Genomic DNA, 16,963 nt, shown 5'->3' on the forward strand with positions numbered 1-16,963 from the left:
TGCCAGTGAGCAGTGGCTGCAGGGGAGAGGAAGGAGTGCCGACAATATCTGGGACATGGGAGCCTATGGGTGATGTAACAGCTCCCAGCATTCCCAGCCACAGTTGAGCATTCCTTCACACGGGGGGCTGGAGCAGCAAGATCACGTGACCGGACCATTCTCGAAAAAAGGTAAGTGAACAGATCTTTTTTTACACGGTGTAGGCAGGATAGGTAGGTGTCGGGATAAGGGAACATTTTTTTTTTTAAATATTTAGAATAGTCCACTTCAAAACCCTTGGAGTCACCAGTGAAGTTTGGAGTAACGTCGGAAGTCCTTCGTTACATACTTGTTTCATTTCAATGTATTGAGACAAGATAAAATCTGACATCCAAAAAAAACAGCAATTTTCAGAAAAGGTCAGTTATGCCAGCTTTATGTTTTCCTCATAACTCTTAAATAACTAAGACAGGGCTCGACAAATCCCAGGTGCCAGGTTGCCATAGTGACTAGAAATCACGTCCTGGCGCCTGGGCTATTGTCAGTGACAAGTGCTTTAGATGCCATTACAGGGCAGGCTGCGGTGCACCTCCATCATCATAGAGAGTGTAACAACATCACACTAGGCGCCCCACCGGTGGCACTAGAAGGAGCAGCAAGATCACAAGTGGAATTTTATGGACACCGTGTACACTTTTTCACAGGACTTCACTTATTTATGCACAATGATATGAACTAACAAAATGTTTCCCTTTTTTACGACTGTATGATCTTTTTTCACCTACGTTTTTATATACCATACATACTCGAGTATAAGCCGACATTTTCAGCATGTTTTTTTTATGCTGAAAAAGCCCCCCTCGGCTTATACTCGAGTAACGATTCACGGTCTCACTTACCTTTTAAAATTGGCGCCGCCAACACGTCACCGCGCATGCGCCATCTGCCCAGGAATAGCTGAACGTGTACAGCCTTTCCCGAGCATCGGCGGCGCATGCATGGCGACATGTTGGCGCCGGGCGGCGCCATTTTTAAATGTAAGACCCCTCATTGAGAGGTAAGTGAGACTCCTCCGCAGCCTCTGCATTTCCTCGTGCAGTGCTGCGGGCATGGTACAGGAGAATGTCCTGTACCATGCCCGCAGCACTGCATCTCCTGTACCATCTCCGTACCATCACCTGTGCCATGCCCGCAGCCCCTGTTTTGTGTCTCGTGGTGGTCCTGTGTGTGTGTGTGTGTGTGTGTGTGTGTGTGTGTGTGTGTGTGTGTGTGTCTTTTTTTTCCCCACTAAGGCCCCTTTCACACATGCTGTCCGTTTGTCCGTTTTTCAATGTATCTCTATGTAAAAACGGATGACAACAGATGATCATCAGTTAACATCCGTTTTCATCCGCTTCCGTCAATGTCCGTTTTTTTGAACGGGTGAATGCCCTATTTTTCATTCGTCAAAAAAACGGATCGGACGAAAAACGGATGACAACGGATGAAAAACGGGTGACAACGGATGAAAAACTGATACATTTTGACGTGCTTGAACTGATGAACTGAACGGACCTTCAGGCTCCTTTCACACGGCCGCTCCGCTGCTTTCCGTGTGTCCGCAAATCATCCTATTTTTTTGCGGATGATTTGCGGACATCAATGTAAGTGAATGGCACTGCGGATGTCAGCGGAATACTATCCGCTGACACCCGATTTTCCTCCTGTCAGTTCTGTTCTGTTTTTATGAACGGAACAGAACCCTATTTTTCCTTCCGTGAAAAAAACGGAAAGGAAGGAAAATCGGATGTCAGCGGTGTCATCCGCTGACATCCGCAGTGCCATAGACATACATTATGTCCGCATATCATCCGCAAACGGATGGGATGATATGCGGGCACACGGAGCGGATGACAGAAATGTCATCCGCTCCGTGGGAAAAAAAAAAAAAAGTCCCGCAGCGGACCTTTCACACGGAGCGGCCGTGTGAAAGGAGCCTAAGTGTGAAAGGGGCCTAAGGCCCCTTTCACACATACGGTCCGTTTGTCCGTTTTTCATCCATCCGTTGACAGAAGAAAAACGGACATCAATGCATCTCTATGTAAAAACGGATGACAACGGATGATCATCAGTTAACATCCGTTTTCATCCGCTTCCGTCAATGTCTGTTTTTTTGAACGGATGAATGCCCTATTTTTCATCCATCAAAAAAACGGATCGTACGAAAAACGGATGACAACGGATGAAAAATGGATAACAACTGACGAAAAACTGATGACAACTGACGAAAAACTGATGAAAAATGGATGGAAAACTGATACATTTTGACGTGACTGAACTGATGAACTGAACGGACCGTATGTGTGAAAGGGGCCTGAGTCTAGCACTTGCACTTTTTTGGCGTATTTTGCACCATTAATGATTTGCACAGTTTGTGTGTTTTTGCACACCTAATATATGGTTTTGATTTTAAATTTACTCTTTATGATATATTTTCATTATGGTGACTTTAATTTTTACTTCTTTCGTTTATTTTTCTTCCTGGTGACGTATTTACATATTAGCACCATTTTTGTTTATATATTAAGAGCAGTGCCATTACCCACCTTTCCTTGCATATTCACTTGTATAGGGAATGTGATTAGCAGTGGCAGCGGGGAGAAAGACGACCCGGGGATGAAGCATGAAGAGACACAGCGGGAGAAGTGAGCGTCCAGCAGAGTGCAGTCCAGCTTGGGATCACCGGTGGCCCATTATCCGTGCTGCTGCTGCCACCATTCCCCAGGGTATTGCTAGAGCAGGCTGAGCTGGAGATAGGAGATTCCTGGCAGCCCATCATCATCGCTGCTGCTGTTGCCACCGTCCCCCAGGGTGTTGCTAGAGTAGGCCAAGGGAGGCGGTAGCCCGGCTCAGGGACGTGGGGGCCCAGAGTCGGTGCTTTCCTGGCACAGAGCGCCCTGCTCCAGTAGGGTGGTGGAGGTCAGCAGATGGAAAGGGAAGGAGAGCAGGTGCTGGGAACTGAGGGGGGGGGGGGGGTAATAAGCTCATTCTCACAACCACCATCCCTCTTCTGCTGCAGAGAGGAGAGAAGTACCTGAGCTTCGATATCTGGGAGGATTAGGAGATCAATGCAGCTGCTGATGTGAAGGAAAATGGGTTATCTCCCAGGTAAGATCTGATGGGGGAAGGGGGGGAAGGGGGGGGAAGGGGTGCCACTACCCGATTCATACCATCTGGGGGGGTAACGAAATGACTGACAGGTTTTCTGTCTGATGTTCTGTGCCAAGGGGGCAGCTCCACCTGCGCCTTCCCTTGGCCATGCCTGCACACCTGAGATCTCCTCTCTTTCTGAGCTTTGTACACAGCACATGAAACCTGGGGCACCAATTTTATACACAGTGTATACCCAAAAATACCCAATCAGAGGCTCAAGCCTAGTACACACTAGCAGTTTATTTTCATTAAAAAAAAACGGAGGCGATCGCAAGGAGTTTGCTGTACTAACTACTATCCAATGTTAGTGCTATTGTGTTCTGACGGGGGGGAATGCCTCCCTCCACCGCTAAAACACACCAGTCAGCGCTCCATTTTCAGTCATGCCCCTTCAACAGAAGCCTACATTAGAGAGGGGGGGGGGGGGGGTCATTAAAAATAAAGCTTGATTATCTTAAAAAAAAAAAAAACTGGCTCCTAACTTTTTCAGCTGGCTCCTAGATTTAAAGGAAATTTGTCAAGCCCTGCTGTAAGGGCAGAGGATTCATGTAGCATTTACTTCCTGGAATCCATCTGTCCTTAGCTTTGACATGCAGGCAGGTGTGCTTAGCTATGAAAATGGCTCCTCCCCTTCTGAAGACTCTTGGGATATAGGACATCATTTGCCAAGGCCTGGAAACCAGGAAGCAAGTGAAGAAATGTAAAAAAAAAAAAAAAAAGTTTAAAACAAGTAAATATAATATACTTCCCTATTTACCAATGCTGGCAGCATAAGGATTAAAAATAGATCATGTTAATTGAGAGAGTGAAGTTCTGCTTTAAACCTCGTTCACACTGGAGGGATTTGACAGGTCAAATCGCATGACAAGCACATCCTACTGCTGGCAATGGCAGTGTTCAAATTGATGCAACGCCGACTTTGCAGTGCCGCATCGATTTGAAAAAGTAGTACATGCACAAATTTTGTCGATTTCGAGTGCGACTTTAATAGACATCTGTGCATGAAGCTGCACAGATGTCTTCAAAGTTGCAATGAGATGAAGCTTTAAAGACTGCGATTTCAGGTAAAATCGCACGGTTTCAAAGCTGCACTCAATGTGAATGGCAGCTTAGCACCAAAGATTCCTTACAAAACAATGATAGGACTGAAACTAGTGGTGGCAACTTACCCTGATCTCTAAATTTTCTTTAACTATAGAAAGTTGGAAAGTGCCTGAAATTGCTGTGTGTATGGAGAGCATAAAAGGGCGAATTCACTGTTATCTATATTAACCAGTTCTGGACCGGAAGATTTTCCCCCTTAATGACCAGGCCACTTTTTGCGATTCAGCACTGCGTTACTTTGACAATTGCGCGGTCGTGTGACCCTGTACCCAAATATAATTGATGTCCTTTTTTCCCCACAAAAAGAGCTCTCTTTTGATGGTATTTGATCACCTGTGCGACTTTTATTTTTTGCACTATAAACAAAAAAAGAGCGACAATTTTGAAATGAGAGATATATATATATATATATATATATATATATATATATATATATATATATATATATATATATATATATATATACACACACACACACACACACACACACACACACACATATTATATATATATATATATATATATATATATAGGACAAAAACAAATGTGACAGCAATATCATTGTTTTTTTTTTCTTTTTTAAATCATTGGGTTTAGTTCTGCTTTATGATTTACTGCTGTTCAGGGGCTCTGGGCTTCAGAAAAATGGCAGCCAAAAGCAAGAAGAAGCAGGCGCAATGGAGGCTATTTACAGAACACAATGATTTTGGCAGCAGGATTATTAATGTGGAATGTATGTTCCTTGCTAAAGAACAATTTTTTCAATCAAGTTGTTACAGGTAAAGTTCCACTTTAAAGTTGTGGATTTGTTATGTCATTAAAAGGTGAAATGCTGTATTCTGGCATCTGAGTGCAAAAAAAAAAAAAGCCCCACCCCCAAACTTCAAATTGTGTGACAGAGCATTTTTCTATACCCCCAGGCCAAACTGTTGTAGCCATTTTCTGTTAAGCCTGAGGGGACTATATTGTGGTTTTAACTGCCAAATGTTAAAGCAAATATAATACAAATTACGCTTTGAGCCTACCATGGATAGTTCATGAATAACAGACACTAAATCACTAAATAACGTCTGCTGGTAATTTCCTGAGACCAAATGATAATCCCCAATAGGGAAGGGGCTTCATTCTTATACCAGTTTATTGGTAACCCGGGTTTTCTACCAGACCTCGAGGACCCAACAGGCCATCCACTATTTTCTACAAGACCTTGAGGACCCAACTGGCCATCCACTATTTTCTACCAGACCTTCAGGACCCAACTGGCCATCCACTATTTTATACCAGACCTTCAGGACCCAACTGGCCATCCACTATTTTATACCAGACCTTCAGGACCCAACTGGCCATCCACTATTTTATACCAGACCTTCAGGACCCAACTGGCCATCCACTATTTTATACCAGACCTTCAGGACCCAACTGGCCATCCAATATTTTCTACCAGACCTTGAGGACCCAACTGGCCATCCACTATTTTCTACCAGACCTTGAGGACCCAACTGGCCATCCACTATTTTCTACCAGACCTTGAGGACCCAACTGGCCATCCACTATTTTCTACCAGACCTTCAGGACCCAACTGGCCATCCACTATTTTCTACCAGACCTTCAGGACCCAACTGGCCATCCACTATTTTCTACCAGACCTTGAGGACCCAACTGGCCATCCACTATTTTATACCAGACCTTGAGGACCCAACTGGCCATCCACTATTTTCTACCAGACCTTGAGGACCCAACTGGCCATCCACTATTTTCTACCAGACCTTGAGGACCCAACTGGCCATCCACTATTTTATACCAGACCTTCAGGACCCAACTGGCCATCCACTATTTTATACCAGACCTTGAGGACCCAACTGGCCATACTCTAGTAGACTTTCCTATGAAAATTCTATGGGCTTTTTCACACAGGTGGACCATTCAGATCCGCCTGTCCGTTCTTTTGGTGGTCTGAACGGTCCCCCCATGCATCCCTATGGGGCATCGGATGTCAGCGGAGACATGTCCACTGACACCCGATCAGTCAAATCTGGACAGATGGAAACCCTATTTTCCATCCGTCCAGCGGATCGGATCAGATTAGAACAGACCGACGGTCCGCTCCCATCCAATTTCCACCATAGAGCTGAATGGGGAACTGACAGCTGTGTCTCCGCAGACAGCGCGGAGACAGAGCTGTCATCCTCCTGCTCAGCGGGGGGATCTGCGGATCGATCCCCCTGCTGAGAAAAACGAACTCCGTCCGACGGACGGAGTGTGTGAAAGGGGCCTTACATTCATGGATATGAAGAATGTCATTCAAATGCTCTATAATCACTTGAGCTTCAGGAACATTTTACCCCCTTCACGGCCAGGTCATTTTTTGCTATTCAGCACTGTGCTACTTTGACTGGTAATTGTGCGGTCTTTTAGTGATATTTGATCACCACTGGGTTTTTTATTTTTTGTGATTTTAAATAAAAAAATGAAAAAGTTTTGAGAATTTTTTTTTTTTTACTTTTTGCTATAACTCATATCCAATATTTTAAAATTTATAGCAGCTACAACTTATAGTATATAATGTATACTGGAATTTGTATTTTTTTTATATTTTTATATATTTTTTTTTTACTGGTGGTGATCAGCGACTTATAATGGGACTGCAGTAGTGCTGCAAGCAATCTGACACTAACTGGCACTTGGGTGAACTGACTAACTGCCACTGACATTACCAGTGACATTATTACAGTGATCAGTGATAATACCATACACTGTCACTGTACTAATGACACTGGCTGGGAAGGAGTTAACATCTAGGGTGGTGAGGGGTTAAATGTGTGCCTTGTTATGTGTAATATGTGTAGTGTGTGCTGCTTTTTTTTTTTTTTTAATGGATCTGTTAGTTTCTCATCCCTGCTAAGCCTCATACACATGATGAGAATATCGAACAAATGATCGTTTAGTTTTTAATTGCATGCTAGTTTTAGCGAAAACAAATAGGTTACTAAAATTACGAAAATTCTTGCTCAGCTGGTTTCACACAGGCTTTCCGATCAGGTCTGCCTGTCAGTTTTTTAGTTGGACCTGACCAAACCATCCATAGCTCTCTATGGAGCTGACAACTGCTGTCATCCGATCCGGTCTGCCAAAACGAGCGGATCGGATCAGATGACAGTTGGATGGAAGCAGACAGGCAGTCTCTTTCCATCTGACAACCCCTCTATCCATGTCTGCTCCGCTATGTGGACCCGTCATCCCCCAGCTCAGAGGGGAATCCCCTGCTGAGCAGGCAGATGCGGACTACGGACAAAGCCGTGTGAAACCAGCCTTAGACAGAATACAACTTCAAATGCAATGTAATGTATTGTATTCTTTTGATTCTGTGCATGCCCGGTCTTGGTCACTCGATTTTTTTTTTTCGCATTAATACTATTTACTATGATTAATCGTTTATTCCGTTATCTTACAAGAAAAAAATTCCATGCTTGTCCCTTCTGATATTGTCGCAAGGACTGTTGTGATCTGCTCTCGAAAGCAAGAAAAGGAATTAAAGTGGAGTTCCGGGTACAGAAACATTTTTTCAATGAGCATACCCCCGGGACAGTCAGGGCTAGTACATTCCACATTGGATAGCCTCTGATCTGTCCAGGTTCGCACTTACCTGCAAGAAGAAATACTCACTTATAAAATTTCTTCTCTAGCGTTGCCATCTCTGTTGTGGGCAGCTGAAGCCGGCGCGATCCTCTTCTGCGTCTTCTTCCGCGTCCTCTTCTCCCAGAATGCGCCTGCACCGGCCCCTCTCGTCACTTCCGGTGCGTCGCCGCATTCCTCCACAGCTTCTGGGCATGCCCAGAAGCTGTTTAGCAGGGAATGCGGCATCGCCCCGGAAGTGAAGAGCGGGGCCGGTGCCGTCGCATTGATTCCTGGGAGCGATGATGTTCAGCTCCCAGGAATCATTGCAAGCCAGGAAGTGACGGCGGAGCCGCGGCACAGAGGGAGGAAGTGAAGAATAGATGAGTATTTTCTATCTACAATTACAAGGTGAGTAAAAAAAAAAAAAATATATACCTAACTATCCAATTCCTTTTCAGGTGAAGGAGACCAAGCGGATGGGCACAAAAAAAAAGGTTGATTTTGTGCCCGGAACTCCGCTTTAACGTACAATTGCTCCGATTGTGTTATTTTTCCGTCTGATTTTCTCATTGTGTGTGCTTGGCATAACTAAAGACACAACACCAGACACTTCCACCTTTCAGGAATTATGCTTCTTAGGAGAACTATCAAGACATGGCCTCTCCAAGTCATACTCCATTCTCCATAATCTTTCATATTTGCTATAGTGGTAAGGGGACACCATCCCTGCAGAAATAGACCAAAATCCTGTTGTAGGTCCATAAGACTTTAATATCTAATGCAATCCAAGAATAAGGGTCCATGATTACCTCTCATTGGCATCGTGTATCCTCCATCCTAAACAAAATATTTCCAAATCGCTCACCACTTTGCTGGTCAATATTGAGGTACAATTCTATGTACAAGTCTATGGTTCTTGAAAATTTGTGAACTCTGAACCATGGAAGAGCAAATCTCTGCACTGATACAAAAGGAGGAACAAATGTAGTTCTATTGCCTAGAATTTTTTTTTTCTCTCCACAATACTAGTCACTCCATTGCTTACTGTTAGTATTCAAACTCCTCTCCAAGCCAGAAATAATAACTATACAGCCTATAAATTCCTGGGCGGCCCTACCTGCCCCAGGCTGCAGCTTAAAGGGGAGTTCCACCCATTTTTAATAACTTAGATTACATAGATGTATGTAATCCCCTTTAAAACGACTTTTACCAATGTAAACTTATTTTTTTTGCTAGTAAATACCTTATTTTCTCTTTATTCATCCTCGCCTCACTTCCGGGTCCGGTCGGCAAATACGTCATTCGGCGATTCGCGGGGGGTGCTGGGATGTTTTTCCTGGCATGAAATCTTGCATTATTACACAGGAGCTGATCTGTACTGTTTGTATCGAGGCCGTACTCTGCCCTGCCTCCGCCCCCCCTCCTCTCAGTGAGCTGTACTGTATGTATTGTATTGAGGCCGTGCTCTGCCCCGCCTCCCCCCGCCTCCTCTCAGTGAGCGAGGACTGAAAGCATTATAACCTCACTGAGCTCACTGAGAGGAGGCGGGGCAGAGGCGGGGCAGAGTGCGGCCTCAATACAAACACTACAGATCAGCTCCTGTGTAATAATACAAGATTTCATGCCAGGAAAAACATCCCAGCACTCCCTGCGAATCGCCGAATGACGTAATCGCCGATCGGACCCGGAAGTGAGGAGAGGATGAATAAAGAGAAAACAAGGTATTTACTAGCAAAAAAAAAAAAGTTTCCATTGGTAAAAGTCATTTTAAAGGGGATTACATACATCTAAAGTTACTAAAATGGGTGGAACTCCACTTTAACTGCCCGACTACTCATCGCTAACCACTCAAACTGGGATTTTGTATTCTACTACACATGCTCCCCTTACCCCCACCCCTCTCTCTTCTTTTTCCTTCTACACTAAAAAGGGTGGATGAACAAAATTATCCTGCCAGTCATTGTATTCTAACTGTCATCATCTATGTCAGAATACACAAAATATGGTGGTATCTGACTGGATGCAGTCAGTTTGGCCAAAATATTTCCCCCTGGCTTCTTTACGTTTCAGATCGAAGGATTTCCAGCAGTAAGGTGTCAACAGGACCACCTAGGGATAGGATGTTTTGCCAGTTCATCAGGAAGTGGTCCAAATTTGCTCTGTCTATTGCCAGCTTTAGGCCCCGTGACATTACACATAGCGGGAACACGCATTCCCAGGCACAGTTTTACACATGCATTTTGTCACGTAGCAAAACCCTGTTTGAGGTGCCATTAGAAATGGATGTCACCTAAAAGCTGGTTGAAAATTTTGCTACGATTTTAGCGCAATTTGGAATCCCAGGCCCAAGCCCATGATTCCAAATCGCTAAGTGTGAATGGGGCCTTAGGAGCTGCAAAGCTCAGCATGCTTTAGACTAGGCTGCAGAGCCCTAATTATGTACAACAGGGATCCCCAAACTACGGCCCTCCAGGTGTTCAGGAACTACAATTCCTATCATGCTTAGTCATGTATGTGAATGTCAGAGTTTTACAATGCCTATTAGGATGTGTAGTTCTGCAACAGCTGCAGGACCGTAGTTTGGGAATCCCTGATGTATAAGATACCAGAAATATGAAATGCTGAACTAACAATATGTAACTTTTTACCTTAGTTGAGTTTTTCTAAAACGATTAAGCAACTGGCCAGAAAAGTGCACAGCTTTAGTAATCCCACTGTAAAAAAAAGCTGCCAGGCCTATAATGGTGACATAATGTCTCCCTTCTGCTCCAACTCAATGACTGACAGGACAGACATGCCCCATTACAAGAGTCATAAGAATCCTTACCCTCTACAACCACAACGGTAGGGTCAAGTGTCAGAGAAGCAAATTCAAATATTGCACTCAAAGACTTCTCTATGCCTTCTATGGATTTTGCCTTTTACAATGTGACGGACAAACACTCTAGCATCTAAAGCAGGGGTATTGAATTAAAATTTACAAAGGTCCAATCAATAAAATAATCTTCCAGCAGAGGTCCGAATCACGTTTGTGCGATGGCCACCCTGTATCCTCGCAACCAATCACTTGCTTGTTAACTTGGATAGCCCCCGTCCTCTGTCTATAGCTGTCCTGCCTCCAGCTGTTGGCTCTGTGAGACTGGCAGTGGTGATGGCTGTGGGCAGAACAAAGGGTGGGACCGCAGGGGTCTGGATGAGACATTAACTGGGTCCGGATCCGGACCCCGGTCCGCCATTTAGTGATGCCTGATCTAAAGCAACCTGTTAAAATACATATGGGGAGATCTAATAAGGCATTTGTGACATATTATAGCAGTGTGCATGTAGTTGGAAGCTATACACTAAGCTCCTAAAAATCCTGTCCTGTAACTTTCTATTGTAGTACTGACACATGGGACAACGTCAAAGAGTTCTTAATTTAGACACTTTTACAGTACAGTGCTATTGTGACAGATTCGACAAACCGCCAAATCAGTGATAAGGAAAGTGAAAGTAAATAGGACCTCTTTCAATTTTGGAGTTAATTGTTGATTGCGTGGCATCTTTGAGACAATTCAAAAACAAAATAAAAAACGGACCTCCAACCACTTTTTGTCATCTAACCCCTATCCCCCCTCCTTTTTCGGAATCAGACCCCATTTTTCAGGGGCCCACACTTCCTGGATTCTGGCCTAGCTGAGAACGATGTATGCAGGAGCCTGTAAGCCTCCTGGGATACCCCACATCATACATCTCAGGAGGCTTTGGGGTACTCTACAGGCATGCGCCAGTGTTCCATCGGGGAAGGAAGGGTGGGCAGATGTCTCTTCCTGGTTCTTGCAGCTAGAGCCCCCCCCCCCCGATGATGTTGCACCGGGGAGAAGGGGGAGACTGCAAGAACCTGAAAGATACAGCTGGCTCCTGATGACATCAGCGAAAATCAAGCTGTAAACAGAAGATCACTACATAATAGGGCTGAACAATATTCGATGTAACATCGAATATCGTGCTGCGGGCGTGGGCAATGTTCACATCGCCGGATCAGCCGATATTGGGGACTCACAGTGAAGGTAGGTAGAAGAATATAGCCCGACCGTCCCGAATGTTATGTCCGTCCTGCAGTTCTCCTGACTGAGCGGTGAGCAGCGGCACAGGGAACCAATCGCGCGTGCCTGCACACCTGATTGGTTCGCTGTGCTGCTACTCACGACGTGATTGGTTCGCTGTGCTATGGGGCGGAGGTGTATTGTGGGGACTGGGAGTGTGCTTCCAGTGTGAAGGAGCTGCCTGGTGGAGAGGACTACAACTCCCAGCGTTACCCCCACTTCCTGCGTTTCAGCCTGCCCCCAGCCAGAGAGATTCCCCCTCCCTCCGGGAGATCCGACTTCACAGCCCGATCATGAGGGACAAACAGAAGAGGGCGGAGGGAGCTCCGCACGTGGGCCGAGGCTGCCAAGAAGTTACCAAATACGGAGGGGAGGCGACTGTACCATGTACACCAGGAAGAGGTGGGTAATATCGCAATATATCTCGTTGGGGAAAAAATATCGCAATGTGATTTTTTACCCAATATCGTGCAGCCCTACTACATAACACCTATGTTTTTTGTGGATAACCCAGGAGAAAAAAAAAAGAAAACATTGGGGGTGACATTCATCTCTAAAGTGGAACTTAACTTCCCAAAGGGGGGTTTGTTGTGTTAAAAATCTCTGCACACCAAGGAATTGCTGGTTTTTGTTCCTGTGTTCATTTTAATTTTCTGGCCCCACGCCTCGCCACAATTCTGGCTTAGATCTGAATGATGTGTCCCTGGTCTTGTAGGCTCCTGGGATATTTGCATCCCATGAGGATCAGAAACATAGAGCAATGGAAGGGTGGTTGCCTGCACCTGGAAGAGGAAAATAATGGCGTATGTGTATGACCTAGTGTGTGTAGAACCTAATATATGTCACCCCAACAGCAGATGGCAGCAGGACAATGCTGGATTCACTATGGGGGGGGAGATATGAGTTTTGAAAAGAACGCAGCATCACAGGTAGGAGGAAAAAAAAAAACATGGGGGGATTGAATACGGCTTTAAAGAGTTCCGGCCTATTTTGCAACTTTAGTGATTTCTGGAGTGCTCACTATGCTGATCAACAATTGGGCATTTTCAATTTTTTTCGGGGGTCCCTTACCCTTTTTTCAGGGCATTTTTGATTGCACTTCCTCCTTCTCCCCCCTCTGTGGCCACAGCCACTGACATCACTTCCGCCTTTGCATTGCATCCTGGGAGCCGTTTGTCATCACTCCCAGGAGGCTGGAATCAGGAAGAACTCCCAGAACACTCCCTGGAATCAGGAAGAACTCCCAGAACACTCCCTGGAATCAGGAAGGACACAGCAGATTACACTGTGGCTTCAGATGCCCACATCCAAGATGGCCGCACCCAGACAGCGTTTTTAAAAGTAAGATTTTAACTAAAATCCAATACCGTATACCTAGTAAGTATGAGAATAGCTGTTCTGTAAAGGGCAATGGATTAGTATTATAGGGGTATTTTTACTTAAAACAGGTATTTAAGGCCGGAACTCCACTTTAAGCTCCTCAGGAACAGGAATTATCTTGGGTAGGTTTGGATGTTTATAAGAACCCATGTGACCAAGTCTGCCAAAATGCTGTCACTTGTAACAAGCCAATTATCTGCGGTGGGAGTAGAACAGCTTTTTGGTGGGCTTGGTCAGAAGGGTTCAATGGGCATGCAAACACGCCCAAGCTCATCACTACTCTTTCCCAACTCCTCCAAACAGCTTCTCTGGTTATAAACTCCACCACTTTACAGTGAAGATGCTTGAGTCAGAGTTGTGACCAATTCATATCCACCTTACAGACACGTACAAGACTCTGCGGCCAAGATCTGACATTTGTCACACTACTACGAGACAAACTTCTAGGGGTATCTACAACACTCTTTTTATATTCCTGGAATTCTTTTTAATATACATCCATAAGGAAAAGAAAGGTCACTTAATATGAGCAATACAAAATGAAATCTCCCGGCTACAAAGCGCACATTGCTTGTGTTGTGCAATCATACAAGTTCATACTGATTACACAGAGTTTATACTGTCTGCCAACAATACAAGGAACACAATCCAGGAAAACCTGAGGGCCTGTCATACACAACATCAACACGTCCTTGTAGGTATCCATTCACCTTGAGGACATCTCCGAAAGGAATAATGGAGGTCACTATCTACAAACAAGCAGTCACTCCACAGATCACAGACCATGGTTCTGGAACAATTGTAAACACAATCTTCCACCTGGCCTCTCTTTATACATCATCCAGATACCTGTCTGTCCTTACAGACATCACCTGACATAAATCAGATCCATCGCCCTCAGTGAAATCTCATGCAAATTAAAGAAAAAAAACCTGGCCGTGTGTTTTATGCTGTCACCACTACCACATGCAAACTTCCATATGTAAATAAAGATATCAATTCTATGATGGGGATGCAATATAATACACTGCAGATGTTATTCTATTTAACCCTTTGATTTCAGGACACATCTAGAGCCATCGGGATGAAAACAAGCCTTTGGGAGTCATGACAGCACAACATTTGGCCTTGTTTATTCCAGGGGAGGCTATTCCTGCATGAAGACTTAGAAAGCAAAATGCACTTCAGCATCAGACCAAAATAGAATGCTGCATGGAGCATGAAAATAACATGACAGGAAACAGATCTGATTGTCACCCATGGATTGCAGCTGATCCTATTATGTATAGTTAGATCTGATCCATTATGTATAAGAGGATCTAATATGCTATATGTAGTAAAAACTCAACCTACTATGCATAGGAAGATCGGATCTGTTATGCAGAGAAAGGTCCAATGTGATCTGCTATGTATAGGAGGATTCACTATGTTATGTATAATACGATCTAATCTGTAAAGGAAGATTGGATTTGATGATGTATCAGAGAATGTGATCTGTTGGTGTATAGGAAGATCTGATCTGTTGATGTATGAAAGGATCGGATGTGATCTGTGTTGAATATAAGGATCTGATCTTTTGATGTATAGAAGTATCTAAACTGTTGATGTAAAGAAGGTTCTGATTGGCCGATGTATGGAAGGATGGGATCTGTTGATGTATGGAAGGATGGGATCTGTTGATGTATGGAAGGATGGGATCTGTTGATGTATGGAAGGATGGGATCTGTTGATGTATGGAAAGCTGGGATCTGTTGATGTATGGAAAGCTGGGATCTGTTGATGTATGGAAAGATGGGATCTGTTGATGTACGGAAAGATGGGATCTGTTGATGTACGGAAGGATGGGATCTGTTGATGTATGGAAGGATGGGATCTGTTGATCTATGGAAGGATGGGATCTGTTGATGTATGGAAGGATGGGATCTGTTGATGTATGGAAGGATGGGATCTGTTGATGTATGGAAGGTTGGGATCTGTTGATGTATGGGAGGATGGGATCTGTTGATGTATGGAAGGATGGGATCTGTTGATGTATGGAAGGATGGGATCTGTTGATGTATGGAAGGATGGGATCTGTTGATGTATGGAAGGATGGGATCTGTTGATGTATGGAAGGATGGGATCTGTTGATGTATGGAAGGATGGGATCTGTTGATGTATGGAAGGATGGGATCTGTTGATGTATGGAAGGATGGGATCTGTTGATGTATGGGAGGATGGGATCTGTTGATGTATGGGAGGATGGGATCTGTTGATGTATGGGAGGATGGGATCTGTTGATGTATGGGAGGATGGGATCTGTTGATGTATGGAAGGATGGGATCTGTGTGAAGTATAGTAGAAGAGTCCTCACAGAAGTGCTGTCTGATAGAGGTGACAGTATATTATAGAAGTCAGGCTGATCAGTAGAGAAGAGTAGAGAGAACTCACCGATTTAGCAGCAATGGTCGATGTGTGTGTGAGTGTCCGGTGTAGAGAGATCTCCAGGAAGGATAGTCCTGTACATAGATCCAATGTAATATGAATGCTCCCAGGCAGAAGGTATTATTGGGGGATGTGTGATGGCCGCCCGCCTCCTGCAGTCCTGGGGGAGGGGGGATATGATATGTACACACGGAGTGTCCCGGTTGATGGGTGTCAGTAGGTCTCTCGGTATTCTATCCCCGATCACTGAACACGGCACTCCCGATCACAGTCCAACCCGTGTAATCCACAACTGCCGGCCGGTGTCTTCTCTTCTCCCGCCCCTGGCTCCGTCCCAGGGCTGTAACAGGATGCAGAGCAGAGAAAAGGGGCGTCCGTTGTGTGATGGGGGAGGAGAGAAGAGAGGATCCCCCTCTGTATGGACTGAGCACACCACCGTCCTACACACCACCTACTATCCCCTTCTCCATGCTTCACCCGTCTGACATGCTGCAGGAAGGGTGACGTCATCACACTCAACCGGCTGTCAGGGGCAAAGTGGGCGGAGATCGGTCCGTAGGAGACCCGAGGCCACGCCTTATCGGTATCCAGGCAACCGGAGGCAGAGCAGCTTGGGCTACTGACTCTTCTATTGGATTCATTTAGATGGCGAGGAACTTCACAATTATTGGTCCTGTCACGTCATGCTGCATGTAAAAACTTCAAAATACATGTGTGTTGGTTTTATTGTGCATTTTTTTGCCCATTTAAGCCCCGTACACACGTAGTGATCGGCCGTCTTTTGTCTAGGGCTGTCTTGTCTGTTGAAAACTGCAAAAGACTGCACACGAATTTTGAAGGCCAACAACAGCCAACTGCAGAAGTGATGTCATGTGATGGTTAACTTTCCTTGTGTTTTTTCTTCTCTGAGCATGCCCAGTCTTGCAAATCTGCTGATTGTCGGCCGAATTCTGTACTGACTGGCGAACAATCGGCCGTTCTGGTGACGGCCAACAAAAATTTTAAAGTCTGCACGCCAGATTCTGTTCAGCCGAAAATGCGCTGTCGGCTGTCGGAAGCATCATACTAACAAGCCTACAATCGGCCGATCGGTCGGTGGCCGAATATTTACGGCCGACAATCGGTACGTGTGTACGGGCCTTTACACCTTGGCGTTCATGACAACACGTCAAAATGAGCATCAC

General features: G+C 44.9%; 1 protein-coding gene across 2 annotated transcripts in view; it reads right to left on the reverse strand.

The window, feature by feature from the left end:
- Nucleotides 1-15,865, reverse strand: part of TRAK1 (trafficking kinesin protein 1) — a 326,839-nt gene extending 310,974 nt beyond the window's left edge. For both annotated transcript variants that reach the window (XM_082258136.1, XM_082258142.1), the window contains exon 1: nt 15,786-15,865. The gene's annotated coding sequence lies outside the window, so the exon portion shown is untranslated. The remainder of the gene's footprint in view (nt 1-15,785) is intronic.
- Nucleotides 15,866-16,963: the final 1,098 nt, after the last annotated feature.

The sequence above is a fragment of the Pelophylax lessonae genome (genome assembly GCF_965119305.1).
Source record: "Pelophylax lessonae genome assembly, chromosome: 5".
Lineage (NCBI taxonomy): Eukaryota > Metazoa > Chordata > Amphibia > Anura > Ranidae > Pelophylax > Pelophylax lessonae.